The following is an 8,412-nucleotide window of genomic DNA, read 5'->3' on the forward strand; positions in this document are numbered from 1 at the left end:
CTGCTGGCCCCTCTCCTGGCAATTCTGACGATAGCTCGTATGCAGAGATTTTTGTCAACGTCCTAGATTCAATCATTTCTTGTACTGGCCCTTGTCCGGGAATTTCTGTAGACACTCCACATCCAACTACTTCTAGTTCGGGCCCATGTGTATGTAATTCCGAAATTGGTCCATAGCCTGGCATTTCTGGAAATTGCCTATATCTACGAAGCTCCACCGGTAGCCCATATTCATAGTTATCTGGTGCTGGATCATATCCAGGAGATTCTACGGACAGTTCATTTCGGACGTTCTATTTTGACGGACTTCTATAACTGGTGCATATAACTGTGTTGGAGGCCCATATTCTGGGACACTCATACTTGGATCATATCCATACCACTGTCCTGAAGGCCCATATTCTGGGACATTTATGCTTGGACCATATCTATACCATTGTGCTAGCGGGTCATATTCTGTTACATGCATTCTTGGAGGACCATATGCATAAAATTGTTCTGGAGGTCCATATTCTATTACATCCGTTCTTGGACCATATCCATGCCACTGTGTAGAAGACCCATATTCTGTAACATTTATTCTTGGATCATATCCAGGCGACTCTGCTAGCGGCACATTTTCCCTCACTTCTATAACTGGCCAGTACTCGGGAAATTCTGTTCCTGGTCCATATTAATTCAGTTGCGCTACATACTGAAATATTAACCATGCAATACATTAATAAGATATTACACCCAATTTACAATAAAATTACAATAATGTGTAATAACAGTTTGTTTTTATTTGTATAATCATTGTAAAACTAAATACACCCGTTTAACTTATTTATAGTATATTTTGTAAAACATACAACACATTAAAAACTAGCAGGTAAGTTACATTACTGAGAAAAAAATTTTAATAATTAATATTAAAATATTTTGTGTTTTATATAATTTGTTAAAGTATCAATACTAGAAATTCTTTCTATATGTATTAAAATAATGTGCAATACATAGTTTGAAGACATTTAAGTTTATACTCAAATCCCTAATATATCAAACGTTAGAATTTGTAAATTATCGTTTATTGATTCCATTTTTCATCCCTAAAATAGGGGAAGGTAAATAACAAATGACAAGTTCAACATATAACACATATAAAACAATTAAATTATGGATAACTAAACAATTAAATTAAAACACCTATATTCGTTTTTCTCAAATTCTTAATTTATAAGTTAAAAAAAGTCATTTTAGATAAATTATCAATGTAAACCAAATATTTCACCTAGAATACTACTTTTTATCTAGGATAACACGACACCTGAAACAAAAATATGGCTCGATACACACTCAACAGTACTTTTGCAGTAAGGATATTTTCCATTATTAGAACTATACGAGCGATGGCCCTTATTACCATTCGAAATTTATTCAAACGTAGCTGCATAATCAAGCTTTTAACAGAATAACTCAAATCATAATTTAGGTATTGTCTGATTTTCCCTCCCAAATGTTTTATAAACGTTTCTTTGATACTTTAAGATGTAAACGGGTCATAGTTCAATAACTGGTACGATTTAACTTGCATTATCTCATTTAAATAAGTTCTTAGTTGTAAGGTGATTGATACCGAAATATAAAGAAATATCTCAATTCATTCAATATTTTATGAAAAGAGATAACCCTGTTTTTCTAAGAAAATTTTTCAATCTTTAATAATGAATTGTAAACACTACAACGAAGAGCTTCAGAAGGTAAAGCTATTGTTTTAGACCAAAATATTAAAATATTTGGTGTAATATTAATTTCCCAATTCAAGCCTTAAAATCGGTCCATGGATCGATTTTAAGGCGATTTGAATTCGAAAAAATCGTTCTAATTTATATAGGCGTTTAAAATACCTTAACTGTATTTGTTCATGTTATATCAGGAGACCAAACAGTTTTAACACGTTAATTTTGATTTTAAAAAGGCGCCAAATAATATAAATGAATTTTTTAAAATTAAATTCAGTTTCATTTTTTATGTAATTTCAACAATTTACTTGATTGAGGTTTTTATTATTATTTTTTCCTCCGGGAAAATTTAATACTAAGTATTTTAGCCTAAATGAGAAACAAATTCCATTTAATATTGAATATATTATTGCAATCTTCGAGACGAAAAAGTCAGAAACTGAGAATTGAATGTTAAGGGATTGGAGAAATACAGTCTGCTCGATACGTCTACTTCTTTAAAATATTTAAAGGAAAACTGAAAGGCAGTTAAATTTATATGATGTTACGTTAACAAAATGTCTGAATGTCTTTAAAGAAAATTACCAGCTTTCAAATTATATTTAAATGAACAGAAATCTCAAAATATCGTTACATATTTTAAGATTTCTCTACGTATTTGACTTCTATTCCTGTCTGAATATTATTTGCTCTATTTTAACTAAAACATACATCATAAAATTTTCTGATAAACTTACCTCAAAGTTATTTCTATAAGGAAAATAACTTCCGTCAAACGATTGTTGATCACCTAGAAATAATCATTTCATAATTATTATTGTAAACAAAATTACAAATACTAATTTATTCTAATGTATTAAAACAAAATATAAAATAACAAATTTTCAAATCGTTTTATAAAATCTATAGAATAAAAATTGTAGAAGCGTGTGCTGTCGCTTATACGTCTTAGATGGAAAGCAATATTCATATATGTAGGATTACATTGAGAAATAAAATCATAAAATTAATTTATATTTGCACAAATCTATTCTATGCTCAAAATGTTGTATACAGAAAATTAAAGCAGATTTAAATATCATTAATGACATTCAGAAATATTGATTTATTCTTCTTTTTATATATACTGTAGCCTATACGTATAGTTTCTTATTCGTTATAATTAAAAAGTTTATCTTGAAGACAATTGAAACTAAATTTCTACGCTAATTTTTAAGAATTAATTGTAAATACCCGCAAGTTGTTCTCCCTTTTTAATTGAAAGAAATCATGAGGAAATGTAGTTGCAATTCATATCATAATGTGCTATATAATATTTTCATTGATTATTTTAAACCTTTCGTTAAAAAATTACGATTAATACAATTTTTTAATATACATCATTCATATACCGATAAATAATTCTTTAATTATATATATATATATATATATATATACAGTAAAACATCGATTATCTGACTGGGGTTGGTCGGATAACTGAAAAGTCGGATAACCGAAAAGTATGAAAAAATACATTACAGTAGAGAGTCGAAAATCGGAATTAATTGGGGACTGGGGTTGTTCAGATTAGTCATTTGTTCCGATTACCGATTATGTACGAATAAATATATTTACCTGTCCGATGTTCAAATTTTTCTCTGTTGCGTGTCGCTTCGTGTTGAATTTTTCTCCGTTGCGTGTCGCTTCGTGTTGAATTTTCGTCGATTTTAAGCCTAACGAAAATTTTTATAATAATAATCGAGGCTATCGTATCGTTAAAAATTATTTCTGCATTTTGTACAAACAAAATAAATATATTGAACAATATAAAAACATGAAAATTATACTTTAGAAGTAAATCTAGTATCAAAAACGTTCGATTCAGCACGACACAGTCCGACTGAAAATCGTTTCGATTACAGGCGATTTCGATTACCGGGGTTCCGATTAACGACTCTCTACTGTATTAGTATAGCGTATTAAGCCTGGTTTAAATACTAGCCTCCCTTTCACGGTCGAGCCAGTGCTGCCAGCTAAAACATGCAAAAATTTAACAAAAATAATAGTACAGTAGCCGAGACAACCAAATATTGTAGCGCCACACCACTAGCAAACATTTGAATTTGCCGACTAGAACGCGGTCGGTTAACCGATAAGTCGGTTAATCGGGGGTCGGATAATCGATGCTCTAATGTAATTGATTGAACTTACTTAAAAAATTCATTTTTTAACAAAGAACTCGCTTTCGAATAATAAATCGCTTCCAAAAGATTACAATAGCTTTTGACAGTAGTCAAAGTTATATTAATAACATTTACTGTTAATGCGACAATAAAAAAGTTCATAGTTATGTTCAGAACAGCGCGTGCGTTGAGCATTACGCTCGAGCTAAAGAGCACATTCATAATTTTCATGATCTTTAACTTCATATTGTCTTTTTAAAAATTTACTGACTGACTGTTTCATTCAATACTTAAGGGTATTCTTTGTGTATCTCTAGCTGGACGTCTTACACATCTATTTACATAATTTTAAGATCGTCTTAAATTAGTGGCGTTCTGTCCTTTAGAAAATACATATTGCGCGATTATTTTCATATTTTAACGTACTTTGAATTAATTAAAATTAATATTTTATTATAACCGCATTATGTATCTTATTACAAATTTCTATACTACATATGAAAAAAATGATAAGATTGCTATTGTATATTCGAATATCAGTGGCGGAATGGAAGCGCTGTATTGTCCAACACGGGACAGCTTCCACGGCGAAAATATCTGAATCGTGCAAAGCAGCCAGATTATACGCATTTGCGAATGCGCTTTACAGAGCATCAACCTCAGTGGTTTAGCTGGTGAATGCTACACACCAAAATATCGTATAAAGCCAAATGCACACATGCGACGCGACAAGGGAAAGCGGCAGAATGACGTCACTTTTTCTCGCCGCAGAAGTCGATTTTGTGCCGCTTTTCTCGTGCCGCAAAAGTTGGTTGAATTCTATTTTTGGCGGCGGTCGCTGCCAAGACGCGTTTCTATCAGCCAATAACAGTTCGACTGGTAGTCACGTGAGAAAATACAACCACGCGGTGTTTTAATGCGTTGAGCATTTTGCCAGTGACACAAACTCCTTAAGCATAACAATGTACACCAAATCTCCAATTAAAAATGGTTTGGTTTGATGGGAAAGGCAATTCAACACGTTTGCGATCTGCCAATGAAATAGCGTTTTCAAGGAAGATATTCTATGGAGAACTGCCAGTTTAGATGTTAGATGTTAGATGTATACCCGGTAAACTCCGCCTGACCAGGGGCTGTATTTTGGACTGCTGCTGTATTCCTAGATGTCGGTCGTGCGCGAGAGATGGGAGAAAACAGTGCTTGGAGTATTTTGGATAGATATCGCGCGTATCGACTAGTTGCGCCTACTTTGAGATAGTCACGTCCACGATACTGATACATCGGTCTTTAGTGAAAACATATGTACTGAAGCGAAAGTTAGAAATCTAGCAAAAACTTAAAATTGCAAAAAGCTTAGTTTTGAGGTGGAGATGAGTTTCATAAAAAGGAAAAAAAAAAAAAAAAATTGCAAATACTAATAACAGGTAAAGTCTTCATTACGTCCGACCCTACTCGAGATGACCCCCCTCTATCTCCTCCTCGACTTTAACCACCAAAATTCAGAAAATTTCGAACACAGGAGTTATTAAACTTCAAAGTGAGTAAACAAAATCGTGCCCTTCCACATAGACACAAAACTCAAACACAAAAATCTACTCATACAAAAACATCCCCTTTTTTCTCTTTTCTTGGCATTCAAGGTCCGCTGAGTCCAAAAATGTAAAAGTCTTGGAGGTAATTTTTGACCGATCGCCATAATTTCCTTCTGTTATATATAACAGCCGGGAAAGTAGGAAATTTCAGATAGTCAGAAAAAAACAATTATCCAGTTTTCGGAAGAAAATTCATGAATTGAGACAATTAATATGAACTCACTGAAGAAGGTAACTTGTGGACAAAGTTATCCTCTTCAGTTAGCAACAATGCTAAATGAAGACGGGCCGGTCAAAAAAATCGGCCAATGGTAAAAATACTGGAGCGGGTGGAAAAATCGTGTAAAATGCCTTTATGTCAGAATAAAACAATTTGAGAATGATACTAGTGAGATAGGGAAACTGTATCGCCTCTTAAAGCAACTGAAGTTTAAAAAACTTTACAATCAGGTTTCTGGCAACTGGTGTCAGAAACCCGATTACCCTTTATAAACATTACTGTTCTATTTAACTAATTTTTTTTCCTCTGTAATTTGGCTTCAAAACCTAAGCAGGTATGAAAGACATACTAAGATAAGAAGTTTATTTTTCATTGCACCTTTTACTTCAGTTTGTTTAAATATTAAGTAAAATCCAACATTTTATTTGTAACCTTTAGATTAAAAGTTAATTGTGTCTGTCACCATATCTATTCTGAAGGAAACAAAGGATTTTATGACTCCAGGAAAATTCAACCAAATACTACGCAATGAACCATAATAAATTTAAATTAATCTTGAAAAATATGAGTTAGATAAAGATATCGAGATCGACAAGCAACCAATATGGCGCACGCTTTTTTGCGCAGTTTCTGTATATGTGAGCGGAGTGGTGTGACGTCACATGCATCCCTTCTATAATACCCGGCATGTGCAAGTTTTATAAAAATTATTTCTCTGAAAACCCGAATGGATCAAGAAACCATATAATGTGAATCAGACGTCGCTTTATGCAAAAAGACAATAGCAAGGCAAAAATATGGATATTTTCCCATTTGATAAGTTTAAGTTACTACTACGAAGAATGATTAGGTTGTCCATATTACGACACCTTCTATTTTTATACGTAATATTTGTCGTGTGTAGCCGTAACGCTACTAGTACTTGACTTTCTACAGAGAGGAGTCCGAGTAGGCTTTTTTTTTACTCTTTCCGCCCTGTGGCACTAAGAAGACCTCTTTCTAGCAAGCCCGTTATGTTCGGCCAGGCCCACAATGGGGCGGCCGGGAGATGTGGGACGAGGCCCGACATATCTGAACAGACCAACTCCCGAAAAATTCCTGGGGATTTTCGACCCGTCAAGGTGGCAGCCTACCGCTCCTGGGTCCCTCAGAGCGCAGTCCGAGTAGGCTATGACCTGACGAGTCGTTTGTAAATCGGGTCGTTAAACATTATACAATTCTCTAACTTCTCAGCCAAAAATTTTTTGATAAACATTATATGCAACAACAAGAAGACATTGTAACTGTCGCGAAATTCACGACCATTCCTTTCTTTGAAATTTCTCTCTTGCCCTCAGTCTTCAAGCTCCAGAGAGCTACTAAGATGTCGCGCTGTGAAAGTCGTTTCCGAGAGAGTAGCGAGGTTAAGGCCGAAGTTTTAAACGCGAAAACGTGTACGTCGGACGTTCAGCACCGCTTTCCTGTAAGCCTAGAAGTTTGACAATGGTGTTTGGAAAATCGAGCATGATTCTACTGACTTTCTAAACGCCATTGTCAAACTTTTTCGCGTTTAAAACTTCGGCCTCAACCTCGCTAGTATTGCGAGGTACCTCTCAAGATACTACCCTGAACTTGTTATTTGAAAATTTATGCGTTGTGGACGCTCATGGGCCATCCCCTTTCCTTCGTTCCACCGTTACTTTCCTATCCTCCTTTCTTCACCACTTCATTCTACACTCTATCTCTTCCCCCTTCCTTCCGTTTCCTTACTTAGGGCTAAGTCAGCCGTTAAACGACAGACAGCCCTCTAATTCCTTATTAAATGTAAAAGTAAAAGTGTAATCTGCGGCAGCTCTCTCGCGTATATAAGCATGACATCATCTCCAGTCCAATTGTACGAATAAAATTGCGTCTCTTTCTGCGTGAGAGATAGCAATTTAAAATACAGCCCCAGCCCATTGGTTACGGAAAGTTCTTTGGATGCAAACCCACGACCAACTACCAAATAAGTGGTTTCATCTAATCGCCATCGGTGGGCTCTTCTATGATTGAAGTAATGTTATCTGTAATGTAAATTCTACGCGTTTACGGTTAAAAATGCCTTTCTCTTCTTTCGATTTTCTCCTTTTACACATTTGATAACTCAGAGGTCGGAAAAAAAATTTAAATCAAATTAGCATAAAGAATTTCTATCAAACCACCTTATAACTTAAAATCACATAAAGAACCTTTACTTTCCTGAGTGTTATGTACTGTACATAATACGGGAGAGTATTGTAATCGTGCCAAGTTTCACCCTTCAGATTTTTTGCAAATCTCAATGTTTTGAGATCTTGTATGTGTGTATGTATGCGCGTTGCGTGCGTGTGCTCGCACACCCATACGCAACGCGCATACATATGTGCTGTATTGTAAATAATGTATGTGTGTATCGCACGCGATTCACACATACAGCATTTACAATTTCATCTCTCGTCTGCACTCTCAAAATTAAGCTATTTGCCTTTTTATAATAATTAATAGTATAAAAGTTATTTTTTAAAATAAAATCTCAAAAATGGCGCCTTACGATTTTCATTTTGAGCTTAAATGTTAAACATAAATATTTTTCACCGAGAAAGTTAAGCAACTCGTTGATGAAATTTTTTCTAGTAGCTGATAGCTTGCTTTGTGTAGCTTATTTTGTTTCATTAATTTTATATGCAAATAACATTTGCAAACCGCATCAAGTCGCCGAAA

At 34.3% G+C, this 8,412-nt stretch overlaps 1 long non-coding RNA gene across 1 annotated transcript; it reads right to left on the minus strand.

Annotated features, from left to right (window-relative positions):
• Positions 1-326: 326 nt before the first annotated feature.
• On the minus strand, positions 327-3,997 carry LOC136970345 (uncharacterized). The gene is made up of 3 exons (XR_010879972.1): positions 3,911-3,997; positions 2,458-2,510; positions 327-693 (listed from the first exon to the last, which is right to left on the minus strand). It is a non-coding gene; the product is annotated as an uncharacterized lncRNA (long non-coding RNA).
• Between the last annotated feature and the right edge of the window lie 4,415 nt (positions 3,998-8,412).

This window comes from Centruroides vittatus, unplaced genomic scaffold (genome assembly GCF_030686945.1).
Source record: "Centruroides vittatus isolate TY-2023 unplaced genomic scaffold, ASM3068694v2 contig_1916, whole genome shotgun sequence".
Taxonomy (NCBI): domain Eukaryota; kingdom Metazoa; phylum Arthropoda; class Arachnida; order Scorpiones; family Buthidae; genus Centruroides; species Centruroides vittatus.